This window comes from Manis javanica, chromosome 2, assembly GCF_040802235.1.
Source record: "Manis javanica isolate MJ-LG chromosome 2, MJ_LKY, whole genome shotgun sequence".
NCBI classification, from domain to species: domain Eukaryota; kingdom Metazoa; phylum Chordata; class Mammalia; order Pholidota; family Manidae; genus Manis; species Manis javanica.
In genome coordinates this window covers 127,699,553-127,716,959 of record NC_133157.1, presented here as the reverse complement: position 1 = coordinate 127,716,959, position 17,407 = coordinate 127,699,553, and the positions used below count along the sequence as shown (strand labels likewise).

Genomic DNA, 17,407 nt, shown 5'->3' with positions numbered 1-17,407 from the left:
GTCAAAACACAATACCCATCCTCCTTAAAGTTTTCCAAAGAGTAGAAGAGGGAATATTTCCAAACTCATTCTATGAAGCCAGCATCACTCTAATACTAAAACCAGGCAAAGACATCACAAAAAAAGAAAATTACAGACCAATATCCATGATGAACATAGATGCAAAAATACTCAACAAAATATTAGCAAACCAAATTCAAAAATACATCAAAAAGATCATCCATCATGATCAAGTAGGATTTATTCCAGGGAAGCAAGGATGGTACAACATTCCAAAATCCATCAACATCATCCATCACATCAACAAAAAGGACAAAAACCACATGATCATCTCCATAGATGCAGAAAAAGCATGTGACAAAATTCAACATCCATTCATGATAAAAACTCTCAACAAAATGGGTATAGAAGGCAAGTACCTCAATATAATAAAGGCCATATATGACAAACCCACAACCAACATTATACTTAACAGCGAGAAGCTGAAAGCTAGCTTTTCCTTTAAGATTGGGGGCAAGTCAAGGATGCCCACTCTCCCCACTTCTATTCAACATAGTACTGGAGGTCCTAGCCATAGCCATCAGACAACACAAAGAAATAAAAGGCATGCAGATTGGCAAGGAAGAAGTTAAACCCTCCCTGTTTGCAGATGACATGATATTGTACATAAAAAACCCTAAAGAATCTACTCCAAAGCTACTAGATCTAATATCTGAATTCAGCAATATTGCAGGATACAAAATTAATATGCAGAAATCTGTGGCATTCCTATATACTAACAATGAACTAGCAGAAAGAGAAATTGGGAAAATAATTCCATTCACAGTTGCATCAAAAAGAATAAAATACCTAGGAATAAACCTAACCAAGGTAGTGAAAGACCTATACTCTGAAACTACAAGACACTCATGAGAGAAATTAAAGAGGATATCAATAAATGGAAACACATCCCAAGCTCATGGATAGGAAGAATTAATATTGTCAAAATGACCATCCTGCCTAAAGCAATCTACAAATTCAATGAATTCCTATCGAAATAACAACAGCATTCTTCAGTGAACAAGAGCAAATCATTCTAAAATTCATATGGAACCATAAAAGATCCTGAATAGCCAAAGCAATCCTGAGAAGGAAGAATAAAGCTGGGGGGATTATGCACCCCAACTTCAAGCTCTACTACAAAGCTATAGTAACCAAGACAATTTGGTACCGGCACAAGAACACAGACCCATAGATCAATGGAACAGACTAGGGAGCCCTGCTATAAACACAACCACATATGGTCAATTAATATACGATAAAGGTGCCATGGACATACAATGGAGAAACGACAGCCTCTTGAACAGCTGGTATTGGCAAAACTGGACAGCTACATGCAAGAGAATGAAACTGGATTATTGTTTAACCCCATACACAAAAGTAAACTCGAAATGGATCAAAGACCTGAACGTAAGTCATGAAACCATAAAACTCTTAGAAGACAACATAGGCAAAAATCTCCTGAATATAAACATGAGTAACTTCATCCTGAATGCATCTCCTCGAGCAAGGGAAACAAAAGCAAAAATGAACACATGGGAGTATATCAAACTAAAAAGTTTCTGTACAGCAAAGGACACCATGAGCAGAACAAACAGGCATCCTACGGTATGGGAGAATATATCTGTAAATGACATATCCAACATGGGGTTAACATCCAAAATTTATAAAGAAATCACATGCCTCAACACCCATAAAGTAAATAACCCAATTAAAAAATGGGTAGAGAATATGAAGAGACAATTCTCCAAAGAAGAAATTCAGATGGCCAACAGACAGATGAAAAGATGCTCCACATCACTAATCATCACGGATATGCAAATTAAAATCACAATGAGACATCATCTCATACCAGTAAGGAAGGCCAGCTTCAAAAAGAATAAGAACAACAATTGCTGGTGAGGATGCAGAGAAAGGGGAACCCTCATACACTGCTGGTGGGAATGTAAGCTGGTGCAACCATTATGGAAAGCAATACAGAAGTTCCTCAAAAAACTCAAAATGGAAATACCATTTGACCTAGGTATCCCACTCTCTGGAATTTACCCAAAGGATACAACTTCTCAGAATCAAAAAGACATATGCACCCCTATGTTTATCACAGCACTATTTACAATAGCCAAGAAATGGAAGCAACCTAAGTGTCCATCAGTAGATGATGGATAAAGAAGATGTGGTACATATACACAATGGAATACTATTTAGCCATAAGAAAGAAACAAACCCTACCACTTGCAACAATATGGATGGAGCTGGAGGATATTATGCTCAGTGAAATAAGCCAGGTGGAGAAAGACAAGTGCCAAATGATTTCCCTCATTTGTGGAGTATAACAACAAAGCAAAACTGAAGGAACAAAATAGAAGACTCACAGACTCCAGGAGGGGACTGGTGGGTGCCGGGGGTGGGGTGGGGGGTGGATTGAGGGATATTATGTTCGGTGCACATGGTGTGGGGGGTTGCGGGGGGCCACAGTGTAGCGCGGGGAAGGCAAATGGTGAATCTGTGGTGTCTTGCTGCACTGATGGACGGTGACTGCATTGGGGTGTGGGTGGAGGCTTGATGGTATGGGTGGATGTAGTAACCGCATTGCTTTTTCATGTGAAGCCTTCATTAGAGTGTATATCAATGCCTTAATAAAAAAATTTTTAAAAAACGTATGATCTAAATTGAATTAAACCTGCCAAATACAATCTATTTTAATTTTTAATATATTTGTGAGTGCTCCCAAATTTTGGATCATAACATATTTTGGCACTTAATGAAACCCAAACAATTTCTGATTACATTTTAAAATCATGCAACATAACATTGCTCTTAGGAATTTTAACATCAATATCTACTTCCCTGAAAGGGTCTTGAAAATGGGAATGGTAGACTTATATTCATTCTAAGAGCTCTGCAACAATAATAGTGTCAATTTTAAAACAACCTGTTTAAGTACAACTCAACAAAGGTGCCTACTATATAGAGCAATGTGTCCATAATCAGCGTTACTTCTTTTTTATATTAGGTCTGTTGGGGGAGGGTGTTGGGTATTTTCCTCGGTTCTTGTCCCTGCCACAACAAAGAATTGAAGGGCAGAGATACAGTAGTGAAGCAGAGTAGTTTTATTTAAAGTTACTTAGAGAAAAAGTGCAGGTGACCTCAGAGAGAGAAGAGCACCCTGAAAGGTTAGGGGTTCCCCCATTTAAGGATTTTTCAGGAATGTGTCAAAGAGCTAGGGGTGTGGACTTGTTAAGTGGTCTCTGAATATATAAAATTAACAACACACAAAATTTACTGCTCTGTTCCCCTCCCAGGAGAGCAGCTTTCTGGTTTGGGAGCATATCAATTAAGACTGCCTGCCCAGCCCCCCAAGGTGGGCTGAGTTATTGTCTGTTTGCTAAAGAGTAAGTTAAGAATCTTACTTCTTAACTTGCTGGGTATTAAAATGCAACCTTGTCTTTAAGATGGACTTCTTGCTGCTTTTTACAATGTTGTTTATGACTGGGCCTGAATGCTAATTTAGTTGCCCAGGTTGCAAATTACTTGATAAGGGCTGAAGGAGAAAGAATTGCATAGGTAAAGTTTAAAAATAAGCTGGGCCTGCATGACTAACACAATAAAGACATAGGCTATACTGAAGTACCCCAGGCCAAGTTACTCCTGGCTTTTTTAGTTTTACTTGATTAACTCATTAACTCTGGGTCATTTTTAGTGGGCTTTCCTGGCCTTATTCTCTTTCTACCCTGCTCATATCTATTTTCCTGCCTAACAGATCTAAACAGTAAACAATCAGGAATAGTCATTCATGATTGAAAGTTCAGAGAAGATATCTCAGTGTTCAGAAGACAGTAAGGCAGCCCATCTGATCTGAACCATTTTCCCTCTCATGCCTCAAGAACGAGTCACTTCGCCAAAAGCTTTCTGTGTTGGTCTATCTAACTGCTGCTGCTTCTTTTTTTTAAATTGGGGTGTCGTTGATTTTCAGTCTTATGAAGGTTTCGGGTGAGCAACACTGTGGTTTCAGCATTCACCCGTATTGCCGGGTCACCCCCAGCACCGCATTGCGGTCGCTGTCTGGCGTCATGGTGGGATGCTACAGAGTCATTACTTGTCCTCTCCGTGCTGATGCCTTCCCCGTGACTTACCTATATTGTGTGTGCTAATTGTGGTGCCCTTGGTCCGCTTCTCCCTCCCTCCCCGGCCCATTCCCTTTGGTGGCCTCTAGTCCCTCCTTGGTCTCTGTGAGTCTGCTGCTGCATTAACATCCTTTTTTAAAAAAGAAAAATGAGATGTGGTAGAAAAATTAAATGACAGTGAGTAATTTATAAAATTGCACATGAACATTTCAGAGGATCCACTTCTAAAACCAACCACATTCCTTAGCATTAAAATTCTGCCCCAAGAGGTAACTTTTACCCTAAAATTTAAAATACCTCCAATATTAAGGGCTCCAGGGGCAAAAATCTGCCACACACTTCTCTTGGGCAGATGTGTGTCACTTATGAAAGTACTGTGCCAACCCACACCCCCACCCCAGATTGAGAGCGCACGTCTTTCGCACTTGCCTGCTCCCTCACTGGATTTTCACAGATCTGGTAAAATTCTCATGGACATTCAGGGAGCACTGCTTGGGCCTGAGTCTCCTTTCATATATTAAAACCAAAAGAGACCTGCTATCTCTCCACATAGACATACATGCTTTACAATGAGCAGCACCTGTTATATGCTATCACATAAGAGCTGGGAAAGGCTGAGAGTTCAACATTTTGATGTAAACCTGTCTAGTTTCATAATAAGAAAAAGCACTTAAATTTTTTAAAGAGAAAATCTAAGCAATTCCACAGGAGTGACAAAACACCTCCAGTAATGAAAGTGCAGCAATTTATTTTCTTCTTAAATTGTTCTTCTTTCATGATATATAAGGTTTCTTAGGCATTTAAAAGTGTGGAAGGTTATCTCTTTTCCAGGAGAATGAAAATATACTGCGGTCAATTGATTTACTTAATTTTGTGTTTCCTATTTAAAAAGGCTAATGAACTGGAGGCCGCTAAGTTACTTGAAATTCTGTAACTGACTGTCATCAGCCCCTAACTCCCCTTGTTTCCTAATATTTACCTTTTAGAAATCATGCCCCAATCATGTTTCTAGGATCCTGTAAAGCAGGGTCTAGAAACACTTCACACGACACCCACAGGGACAAAAACACAAGGAGAGAGGGAGCCTCAGAGGAGGGAGATGCCCGGGCCCTGGTGGACAGCAGTGGACATCCCTAAAGCAGAAGAAAATGTTAAATCAGGAGACAAGGCCTCAGCCGGGATAGGTCCCAGCAGCTCTGCCCTGACTGGCTCTCACACACAGAGGGACCAGGCCAGGCCCTCTGTCACCCAGGTCAGCTGCAGGGCCAGGTGGGCCTAGAGTGTCAGAGCTGCTGGCTGGGATCAGCCTTTCCCTCCTGCCCCGTGTGTCTGATAGGTGACATCACCTTCTCTGTCAGAGCAGGTAGGGAGGGCAGTGCTCTAGAACCTGGCTGGCCTCCCCTCCCCCACCTAACTGACCTGCCCTATTATTAAGCCCCTGTTGCCCTTAGCAACGTAACTCTGCAGGGTTCTGAGCGGTCCCCTCTGACCTCGGACACTGGCACTCAGAGGCAGAGCAGCCATGGAGGGCCTGCTGCCTGCCGCCAGACTCATGTGCCAGCTGATCCTACACTTCCTAGGGGCCACGGATGAGAAACCGACCCTCTGGGCATCACAGAAGGATGGAGACAACTTGGGAAGAAAATGTTGGATGATTGGAAAGGAAACACTGCTTTTCCCAAAAGGGGAGAAGTCCTTGCCCAGGACATGGCAAAATGCAGGCAGAAGCTGAAGGAAAAGGAGGAGAAGGAAGGACTGTTGCGGTCGAATGCACGTGAGGAGCAGGCTCTGAAAGAGGGAGTCAGCCTACTACTGTCAGTGGCTGAGATCCTGCTCCACGCCGTCCCCACACTTGTGTCCCTGAGACATCTCCTGGATGGCGGGAGCCTGGAAGTCAAGCAAAACCTGGAAGTGGGAAACTGCAAACACCCCATCCCCAGGTCAGAAGGCTGACATGCACGATGCTGACTCCCCTGTGTCCCCTCAAAGTCCTGAGAGAGCCAGATCATTGAGGGAACAAAAGTGACTAAAGAGCTGAAGCTCCAGAATCTGCTTGAACTACACCAAGAACATACCGTGCAACTTGAGAGCCAAATTACTACGGAGGAAAAAAGGTGTGCAGAAATCAAGAAGAAACTGATTAACCTGTGCAGAAACTGAAACTCCAAGTTTCAGATTCTCCAGCTGTGCAACAAGATAGCCAAAGACATGGACAAAGAATTGGAGAGAACCAGGTCATTTTACCAAAGGGAGTTCCTCTTGCATAAGAAAAAGGCTCAGAAAAGCTGGAAGGCAGCTGTGCAGACTGAGAGAAACCTCAAGAAACTAAGAGAAGGCAACCGCATTAGACAAATGCTGGCGGACGCCCAGGCCCACCTGCAGCCTTTCCCAAGTGGCCCTTCTGCTCTTGTTGCTCCATCTGCAGCCCACGGAGGCCACAAGCTGTCCCGGGATCCCCTGAATCCTCAGGACCCTCCAGGAAAGAGGAGGGTGTCACCATGAGGGCCCAGGGGGCAGGGGTGACCTGCAGGTGTGACTCAGCTCACGGCAGCAGGGTCCTGACCACCCACAGCCATGGCACAGCTCTGCAGGTGTTTCTGACTTTAAGCTAATTTTGATTTCTCTCTTTTAGGTTTAGCTACTATTATTTAACTGATACTACAATTCCCTTATCCAAGTAAGCATAGCATTATAATTTTAAGAGTATTTTTCAAATAAAGCTTCATTTAATATAAAAAAAATAACACAAGGGCCCCTAACTACTGATGTATGGTAAAGTATTATCATGTTTTAAGATTGACTATAGGCTAACCAGATGAGGTGTGTTAGGATGGCATCCTTTAATCAGATCATTGTTGAACTGGACCATGCAAAACCAATCCTTATGAATAACATTCTTTGTTATGCTACAGGTGCTAATTAAGCATCTTCCCTTATGTATAATACACTGTCCCCTGTAAAAACATTTTGTTTACACTGCTTCAACACAGCCAGCACTGGTTTCAGCCAACAAATTCATTTCTCCAATGAATAGTCCCAGGACATGTTTAATCCTACAGAGAGAAGTATTGCCTAGTGGCCCAACTTAAAGAGCAAGAATAGAAAATTGAGCTTCAAATCTGATACATTTAGTCATTGGCCACCAGTAGGCTGTGGTAAGTCATCCACCCTGATCAATATTAGCCAGTGAGTTCCAGGCACTCACCCTGTCTGAGATGGTGGGGTACAGAAGGCTAACTGGAGTGGTTCCTTCTAGTCTTAGGAAGTGTTAGAGCGCACTCAAAGCAGGTATTTCTTTATGGTTTGTATTCAAGGACACACTGATCTAGGCCAGTCCACGTCATCACTGAGTTTACAGGTGAAGGTTAACGTTTGTGTGTGCCTCCATCTTAATGCCTCACCTTTTCCAGGGCAGGAGTGAAAACATGCCACCTGTAGAGCTTCTATAACTAAATTATAACAACCCTTTACTTCTGAAGAGTAAACAATCCCCCAACTTCTTTCATAACATTATCTCCAGCCACTGTCAACCAAGGCCAACAGTGTTCACTATACTTGGCAGACATGTCTCTGAAAGCATCACTTGGACATGTCTGCATTTTTTTTTTTTCTCAAATAGAAGCATGAAGATCTTTGAGTGAAATGGAGATCCATGGAGATCCAATCCAACATGCTTATTTTGTAGATAATGAAGTTTAAGCTCAGAAGGATTACACAACTGGTCCAAGGTCACACTGCTAGACAGAAAAATCTCTGGAAGTAGAAATCAGGCCCCCCAGTTCTGTACTTTCTCCTCCACCAAGAATCTTACAAAACAGGGTGGCTGGATCCTAGATCATCTCAACAGTGACTGCATAGTGTGCTTTGCCATGAGAAGGGTAATTTCCCTAACTTTTGTTTCTTATGTGTAGAATGGGGACAGTAAAGTTGCTACAGTGGCAATGCAGATGTAAAAATAGTTAGCAAAAACACAAAATGTGTCTTGAATTACAGATCCTAATGTCTTTGTGGTACAAGAACCTCTTAGACGCTCTTCTGTATGACCACTGTACTGTTATGAGAACTCAGTATTTCACTATTCGGAACTTCCGAAAAACTGTTTCCAAACCTAGAATCTAGAACTGGAGGTCAAACCCTACTGTCAATAAAGAACTCTTACTTTAATATCCTGACAAAAGCTTTTAGGTTTCAGTGTAGGCCCTGCAAAGTCATTTTCATTGCTTGGACTTCTTATATCCCAAGAGTCCCTGTACCAATTAAATGGAACCCTTATTCACTTACTGCTCAGAGTGATGTTTCCATCACCCAGCATTTCTTCTCAGATATGGCAAGTCCTCTGGGGGTACTGGCATGTGGAGGAAGGTGAAAAATGCCATCCCAGCTAGAGTGGGCAGAAATGGACTTGATAAACATTCAACACTCCTAGGACAGCAAAGGATTAGGTCTTCTGATAAAAAGAGAACAGTGAGGAGCAGAGGCCAATACTGAGCTTCTTAAGGCTTCCTGTTTTTTCAGGAACCAATTCCGGCTCCTTTTCTATTTTTAAGTCAACAATCACAAAGTTAGTTATTTATATATAGAACGGTTTAAACAAAATATTTGTTCATAATTTCTGCAAGAAAACCTGAAGAGAAAAAGCACTATCCTATCATTTACTGCCATCATTAGTGAAATTTAGGTCCCGGGGGGGATGTTTTGAGGTTGAGGTTCCAAGATACAGATACCCTAAAAGGGAAACGGGAAAGAGTTCTCACCCCTGCAGGTCTCAGCTGGTACTTCTGGAGCAACACACATCACAACACGGTGGCTGACCGCACTCTTCTCTACTGTGTTCTAAGGTCACCCTGCCACTAGGTCCTACACACAGTGAAACTTTGGTAAAGAGCTGGAGGGTTTCTGGTGTGCATGGGTGTGCCTCCTTTCAGGCTTCGTAGGGACAAAGTAGCAGATCTCTTATCTCAAAGGACAGGCTGGCCAACAATTCCTCTGACCGACAAGGCCTCTCTCCTCCACTTCCCCCGCTCATCTACCACCCCACCCCCAACCGCCAACCCCAGGAAATGCGGCCGAATTTAACCCTGCTTTCGCCTTTTCTCCGACCTGGTGAAGTCGGGATCCGTTTGCTTGGTGTAGCCACGCCAATCAGTGCCCCGGGTCCCCCGGCTGAGGCACAGAGGTGGCGGGCTGAGGGATGGTGCAGGGCCGTGGCGATGCGGCCGGATTCGGGCAGGGTCTGCTATTGTCGGAGCGGTTTCCCTCCGGGGCTCGGCTGTGCCGCGGGAGCCGACGGGAGGTGGCAGCGAACGCGCTTTCTGGGCCGGGCCAACAGCGCGCCTGTGGGGTCCCGGGAAGCCAAGCAGGGGCGCAGGGCGGGCGATAAGTGTGACTCCGGCACCGAAAAGGGGGCGAGGGTCCTCGCGGCCGGCCCCCGGCGCCTTGCCCTTCCCAGAATCCTACCCAACTCGAGAAACCCAAAGATTCCGAAAATCCCGAAAGCGAAACTGCAAGCAGGTCTTCAGAAGTTTGGGAACGGTCTCCCAGGCTTCCCGGCGTCGTCTCCGCACTCCTGACACAAGCGCCGTCAAGAACGAGGGCCCTTGCGAGCGGCGATCGTCCCCCTCGGCGTCCCCGGGCCACCTACACCGGCCTTTTACGTGTAAAGGTCCCCAGACCCGCCGCCGGAGCGCCCCGAGTCCCCGACCCCGGTCCAGGCGGTGGTCGGCCAGCTCCTGCAGCGCCTCGGTTCCTGCCTCCTCCCAATCCTTCCCCCAAGAAAGGGAAACTTGGGCCCTGCAAGAATACTGTGGAATGTTCTTTGTAATCGGTTGTTTGTTCGCCTCTACGGCACGGCGCGGTGTAAAATAGCGGGTTTTTGGGGCGTTAGAGTGAATTGTGCGCTTGTCAGCAGCGACGTCAGGAGGACGAGGGGAGGGGTTCCCAGCTGCAACCGCAGTTTACAAGCTCAGAGCCATTTTAGGCTGGTTTCCACTTCTGCGAAGCCCACGATGGAGCTTGTTCCCGGAAGGATGCGCGGGAAGCGCAGACTGGAAGGGCCAAGGACGCGCCGCGCGCTCATCCCCGTAGATGGAATGCGTCCCGGCTGGACTGCAGCCGCTCAGCCTCGCCGCCCAGGTGGGAGGGAAAATCTGCCGCGGGGTCACCAATCCTGGTGACGCGTCTCCGACGCCACCCCTCCAGGAACTGCGAAACAGGCCTCTCCGACAGCGCGGCGTCCGTCTAAGGGGACATGACGAGCTGACCCGTTGAGTCCTCTCCAGGCCCCCGCAAATGCCCAGAAGCCACGTTACTGCGGTGACCACTGACCTGGCCAACACTATTTTTTAACCCTATGATTTTAAAAAAGTCTCAGCTAGCTTGGCCGAGGCGCCATCAGGTTCATCCACCCAGATCAGGTTCCCCAGTCCTGCCCTCGCCGGGCCCGGGGACCGCGCGCAGCCGCCGCACGCCCCCCGTCCCCGGTCCCCCCCGCTGGCTCCGCCGCGCGACCTCCGCTCTGCAGCTGCGTCCTGACCACTGGCGACCCCTGTTGGGGACCCCTGTTCCCAGCTGAGTAAGCTCGGATTTGCTTGCTCTCCCTCGGGCTCGCGTTACAGGCTCCGACTTTGCCCCCAAAATTCCACTCCCAGACCCTCAGGAACCCGGATGCTCGTCCATTTCCCCGCCATCTCACCGCCCACTCAAACCCCAAGGCGACAGACACGACGGATCGCCTTCCACAGCCAGAGGATACCCCTCTCAGACCAGCCCTCTCCAAGCAAGGACCTGAGCAAGGGATACTTTCTTCCCAGAACGCTTTCCCCATCCCCCACCTTCCTAGAGCGCAACTCCAAAAGCAACCTCCCCGTCTCGACCCCGCACACTTTTCCGCCGAGGTACGCGCACCCATGCCTTTCCACAGGTCCACTATACCCTCCGCACGCCTCCCACCCACTACGGTGCGATGGGTAGCCGGAACCCACCGCCAAGTACGGCGTGCCCCCTGCACACACAAACCACCACAGGCTTCTGCAGCCCGACTGCACGCAATACCCCGGACTAAGGTTTGTCGTTTTCATGGGCACCTCCCCACTTCACCTACTCTGGGATTCACTCGCATAGGATCCAGCGCACAGAGAGAGCTCGGCTCCTAGAAAGTCGAAATAAATCATGTCCTCAGCCCTCATGGGTTTTATACCACGTGTCAGCAGTTTGTCACGTAAAATCATGGCAAGCTCTGCTTCCAAGAAGCACACACACATTCGGGATGGACCTCTTTGACACCCACCTCCTCCGCCCAGCTGTACACACAGGTACGCGGCGCGATCCAAAGGTACACACGCAGGACTTGTGTTTGGATGCCCTAGTCTGGGCCATCGGCACCCCTTTCCCTCCAGCAATGGACTGGACACACAGACTCTAACCACGGAAAAAACTGGGACGGCTCATTTCCTCCCTTTTTACCCACTTAATTCGATAAAGCTGCTCCTGGAGCAGCCAAAGAGAGTCGAAACGAAGGGATGGCAACTTTGGTTGGGTTTTTTCCCACCTCAAAACCTTTATTTTCAATTTTTAAAAGCCACCTTAGCCCGCCATATTGAAACTGACACGGTCTCTAAATACTCCTTCCCCGCAGTTGCGGCGCTTGCAAGAAAACACAAGTACGGATCGGCTCTGGATGTGCGTCCGGCCACCCGAGTCTACCACTTCCCACCTCCCACACCACCACCAACACCAGGCTCCCTCTTCCCGGGTTCATCCCCTCCCGCAGACCGGAGTCAAAATCAGTAAATGTATCTAGCAGTTCCTACAGCTGTTTTTTGGCGGATTTTAGCAACACATGCACACATTTAAAAAAAAAACAAAACCCAAAGCCAGAACATATTAGTAATTGTGAAAGGAGGTCATATGAGAGTAGACAACAAGAAAGCCCCAAGTGACGGGGTATTACTTTAAACCAAAAAAAGAACAAAAAGATCATCCATGCCGGAGCACACTCCGAAACTACTAGTGACAATTTCATTTCAGCTGCCCAAGGCAAACGTTTCCAAAAGGGGCCATTCCGAATGTGTAGACTGTTTTACCCCCTGTATGGTTGGTCCCCAGTCCTCACCCCACCACCTACCCCCGCCCCCAACATACACACGCACACACGTACCAAAAAGAAGAAAGAGACCCCGGCGACGAGGAGAGCGGGCAGCGCGGGGCAGCCAGGGCGGCTGCGTTGAGAAAATGAGCGCACAAATGAGGAAGGTGGGAGGCGGGGAGGGGGCAGTTTACAACTACGGACGGACTCCTGGCAAGGCCGGGCTGTTCACAGCCGAGGGACAAGAGGGAAGGAAAAATGACAACCCAGCGCAGAGCGGAGTTTGCGGCTTTGCTCAAGTGCTGCTGCTTTCTCCTCCGTCTCCTCTTTCGCTCCCCACCCTCAGCAACCCTCTTCTTAACCCTACCGCGCCCAGGCTGCCTCGAGCTTCCCTATTTCTCTGAGCTGGTAAAAAGACGCTGACCGGCGCACTCAACCTGCGGGCCGGAGGGCTGCGGGCGCGGCGGGCTGGGCGCGAGGACGGGGGCCAGCGCGGCGTCCTACCTGGTGAAGTTCTCCTTCCTCCAAGCGGACCCAGGCCCCCGGCGCCGCCGAGGGGGCCGCCGGCCTCGCCCGCCCTCGCGGCCTCGCTCCGGCTCGCTGGGCCCGACTCGCTCCCGCCCGCCGCCTCCCTCGCGCGCCCGCTTCGGTGCTCCGACTTCCACTACAGCCTCCTTCCAATATGGCATCCTCTGTGTGCGCATGCCCGGCACTCTTTTTTAAGATTATTATTTTGTGTGTGTGCAGCCAACTCCTTCAGCGACCTTTTCCAGCGCTCGCGGAATACCTAAGCCAATTAGTCTACCAGCGGTTCTCCACTCCTTCCTCTGCCCCCGCTGTGACGCCCTCGCGCCCGGGCACATAGCACCCCCCCATCCCAATCACAATTCACGCTCCCACTGTCCCTCCCGCCCGGCTCCCCGTCCTCGTCCCTTCAGCTCCCTCCATACACAATCTGCAGAAAGTTCACATCACAGGCGTTTCCGCAAACTCATCCGCAGGGAAATCTGACCAAACACCGCATCTCACTGGACACTTTGTTTCGTGGGTTTGCAGTCCCTGTCGAACAAGCGCACAAACTTGCGCTTTATCCGCCGCAGGAGCATTGGGAGCGCAGCGAAATTCAATCCGCAGGGCCACCACGGCCCCGCCCACGGCGCCCCTCCCTCCCTCCCTCCCTCCCTCTCTCCGGCCCTTAAACGGAGTCTTTTCTATGGAGATTCGAACGTTTCCTGGCCCCTGAGGGACAGCGGGAGGGGGCCGGGGAGAGGTTTCCCCGGGAAACGTGCCCCAAGAGGGAGGAAATTAAGTTTGGGCCGCTCGGGCTAGCTGGCAGCAGCGATCTGCCGAGCCCGGGCGGAACGCGGGTAGCAGGGGTGACCACGGCGTCTCCCGGAGCAATGCCCGGGCCTGGGCGTCCGAGGACGGCACCTGGCCTGGCCTGACCGGCTGCGTAGGGCGGGCAGAGAATCCTGCCCGAGAACGTGGCCCTTGGCGACTGCTGGGGCGCAGGAGAGGCGGCGCGGCCAGGGGCGGCAGGGCTTGCAGCCGGGGTGTGCACGGCCGCGGGCTCTGGGCCTGGGGCATGGGGGAAGGACAAAGTGCAGTTCGCGGGCCAAACGCGCAATGGCTGGGCCGTCTGAACGAAATGCGCCCGGTTGCGGAAAAGCTTGCGACGCCTGCGAGGGCAAGGCCTAGAACTTCCGAAGGTGGGCTTCCCTGTACGGACGAGCCGGAGCTGCTGGTTGATGGTGGGAGCTTACTTTACACGGAAATTGAGCACGGACACGTTTCGTCAGGGGTTTTTCCCCCGTTGCCACCGGGGGTAAAATTCCTACGTCTCCCAACTCTATGTCCCTCTCTTTCTCACGAACCCTTCAGACCCAGGGGCTCCCAGAGCCTCCGCGCGTTCGAAGCTCCACCTACCCTCCCACAGACCTCCCTCCAGCGCCTTCTCCAGGACCGAGGAACCCCCGTAAATGAGGCCCCCGGCAGTGAAATGGATGTCCTGAAGGGCGAGGGACAGGATGGGGACTCGGGGACGGAGTCAGGCGGGCAGAGTCCGGCCGCGCGCGGGACAGGAAAGGGTCCTGTTAGGGGGTCGTCTCCCCGACGGCGGACCAGAGCTGGAATAGAAGAACAGCAGTAGGGATGTGCCCGGAAACGCCTGTCGCCACGACGTGGGGAGCGCCCCTCCACAAAAACAGCCGGAGGAGCTCGGACATCCTGGGCGGCTCGTCGGCAGTGAGACCCCCGCGCACGTCCAGTCGGGGGAAACCGTACCTCCTGATATCTTAGCGCTTTGCAAGGTCTAAGACGCCTTCCTCCGTCGGGTCACATTCCCGTTTGAGCTACCACCTAAGACGCGGAAAACTCCCTTTCAGAGAGTTAAAACTCCAGCCGGAGTCTGCATGCCGTCCAGCTTCCGGGTCCCCTCCTCTTGGGACACGTAGGTGGAGCCCCGAGCCACCGAGTAAGTGAAAGGGCTCCTCGAACCACCCGCCCCCCCCGTCCCTGCACATTAGGCCTCCCACCCGCACCCCGAAACTGCCTCCCTCTGTGCCCTGAGACACCCCAGAGTGAGTCTGATAAGCGCGCTGTGGCTCCAAGGAATCCAGAATATGGACTCCAGTCTCCTTGTCTCACAAAACCAAGTCACCTCGCTCCTTCAACAGAGACTGGCCGGTAGGGAGGGACGGGCGCGGGGGACGGTCCCAATTCTAGGTGGACTTACAGCGCAAGAGATCCAACCCGCGCGCCCTTTGCCTGGACGGGATCACCCGCTGGGGCACCACCAAAGCGCAGAGCGCGCCCAGAAGGACCTGAGCGGCGACCCCCCGCCGCGGTCAATACCCGTTCGGGGCCAGCGCTGGTCTCCGCGGTGGCCGTGACCCTGCAGGGAAACGCCGGGAGCGCCCCTCCCACGTGCGTCGCGGACCTCTTGGGCCCGCTCAGTCCCCCGGAGTTGGCAGAGGATCGCTCCTAGCGCAGGACTCCGGGCAGCTCGTGTTTAGAACGAGAGCGCAAATTCTATTTCCAAGAACTGTGACAACGTGAGCGGCCGCCCGCCATTGCGCCGTCATCAGGCTTGTTTACCAATTTTAAGTCTTTATCATGCAGGAAACGTGATTTCATCAAAGTAGAAAATAAACGCAAAAGAATGCCCAGCCCCTAACTCGAGGACTTGTGTATCCATTATCTCGGGATTCCTCCAAAGTAGGTGAGTCTCTTTATGTTTTTGATACTTAGACCCCTGCACAACTTTGCCCACGTGTCTAGAAAATAGGAAAGAGAAATGAGATTTTTTGGTACCCCTCGTGATTAAGAAGTAAAATCACTAAGCCACGGCACACAGTGGTTAATTGGCACCGCAGTCTCCATGTTGTCCATGGTGAAATTTCTCCAAGCTTGAAGTTCAGTAATCTCGTTCTTACGTGTTGCTTTTTCACGTGACTTCTGGAACATTCCTTCGCTATTTCACATGCTCACTCCATTCTCCTATATCCAAGGTACACCAATGAGACAAATGGAAATTGGCTAAGACTCCCTGAGGCAATTAAAGCAGCCCCTTTATCCCACTTCAATACCTTCCAACTTTCATTTTTATTTCAGAACCAGACACTTGAGGGATATAGATATCCAGATGTAGAATCCACCCTAAATCAATTAAAGATGAAGAAACAAAAATCCAACATAGTTAGCTAAGGATAAAGCCTTGGTACAAATTGTGAACGTTTCAAGATAAAGAAGGCATAATACATTCCAACTCAGAGAAATCTGACCTTGCTAATCTCCTGATTAACACAAGATTTCTTTATGTATTGTTGACATTTACAAATCTTGGCAAAAGTAAGCCTTGATCATATCAACTGACTATAACTGTTAACTTCATTCCTAAACAACAGCGAAACCATGCAATAATCACTTTTAAAATGCACCTACATATCTAAGTTTTGCCTTCAAAAGAACTTTGGAATTCTTCATATGAATTAGGCTAAATTATATATAATATTAAAAGTATGTTAATTGGAAAATAAATATTATTTCCATTTGCTTGATGATATAGCATAAATTAGGAATAGAAAACAGTTCAACAGTTTCCCTCATATTCTGTGTGTCCCCAAGTGTTACTTTGCAAAAATGATTAGTTGAAAATGATATGCATATCATTTATTTTATTTATGTTAAAGACATATGATTGCCTAAATCTTACTGCAATAATCTTCACACCAAGAAAAATGTGGTCAGTTTGCTCATAATTATTCCATGTTTAAGGTATCATTGCCCACTGGGAAAAGGAGTTTTCCTAAAGAAGATGAACTGTTATGCTTTCTTAATACAGGGCATCTCTGATGATATATTAGACATACTAACTTAGTGAAAAAAAGCAGCAAGGGTGCAAAAATGCCTCCCCAAAACCCCCTGAAATACCTGAATATTTGAAGAATGTGTGCAATCTCTCTTTACTGGAACCTCAAAACTTAAATGTGTCATCTTTTAGGCTACATACTGTTTTTCCATCATCCTCCTAAGGTCATCAAGAGTGCAAGACTCTTCTCCCCTTATTTTTTCACCCCCTTCCCTTATCCTCTATCCCACCCAGTTCAAGCACTCAGCTTCATATTTGGGAGTCAAATGACCTCATCACTGCTTAGGCACTAATTTCCTATATGACTTATGTAAGTCAGATGACATCTTTGAGCCCATCATTTCTCATGGGTAAGATGAGGAGATTTGACTAGATATTCTGCATGGTCCTTTCAGACTCTAAAGAGTGTTTATTAGTCTATCCCAGCCCAAAGCCATTTGCTTTCTGTAATATTCTAACACCATCTCAACCAATTTGAAAAACCCAAGGTGTAAATTCTATGGTCACAAAGAGGAAAAAAAAAAAAAGAAGGGCAAAGGGGCTTCTTTGCCCTAGTGTCCTGCAGTCAAGTGTTGCTCTAATTCATAATTCTGCCCTGTCTGGATTACTGCTCGATTTACTGTGTTTTTGCTGTGTGGGTTTTGGGTTGCCTATAATAGCATCAATAGCATTGAGCCCCGGCCAGAGTACCTGGTAGTTTTGGGGAAGAAAGGCCTGAGGTGATAGAGATCATTGTTTAAATGGGTGACAAGTGCTAAATGAGTGGCATGGTGAACAGTGGTTCACAGCGAT

At 48.5% G+C, this 17,407-nt stretch overlaps 1 protein-coding gene and 1 long non-coding RNA gene across 15 annotated transcripts in view; one reads left to right on the top strand and one right to left on the bottom strand.

Moving 5' to 3' along the window:
- Positions 1-15,065, bottom strand: part of SFMBT2 (Scm like with four mbt domains 2) — a 214,821-nt gene extending 199,756 nt beyond the window's left edge. The window contains exon 1 of one of the 7 annotated variants that reach the window (XM_073229358.1): positions 14,981-15,065. The gene's annotated coding sequence lies outside the window, so the exon portion shown is untranslated. Of the gene's footprint in view, positions 1-9,263; positions 11,009-12,318; positions 12,667-12,750; positions 13,018-13,196; positions 13,356-14,980 lie in introns of those variants that run through there. The other 6 variants (XM_073229355.1, XM_073229360.1, XM_073229354.1 and 3 more) reach the window with 6 other exon arrangements.
- LOC108397913 (uncharacterized) overlaps positions 13,451-17,407 on the top strand; it is a 94,389-nt gene continuing 90,432 nt past the window's right edge. For 6 of the 8 annotated variants that reach the window (XR_012128122.1, XR_012128121.1, XR_012128125.1 and 3 more), the window contains exon 1: positions 15,331-15,466. This is a non-coding gene — a long non-coding RNA (uncharacterized lncRNA). Of the gene's footprint in view, positions 14,720-15,330; positions 15,467-17,407 lie in introns of those variants that run through there. The other 2 variants (XR_012128124.1, XR_012128123.1) reach the window with 2 other exon arrangements.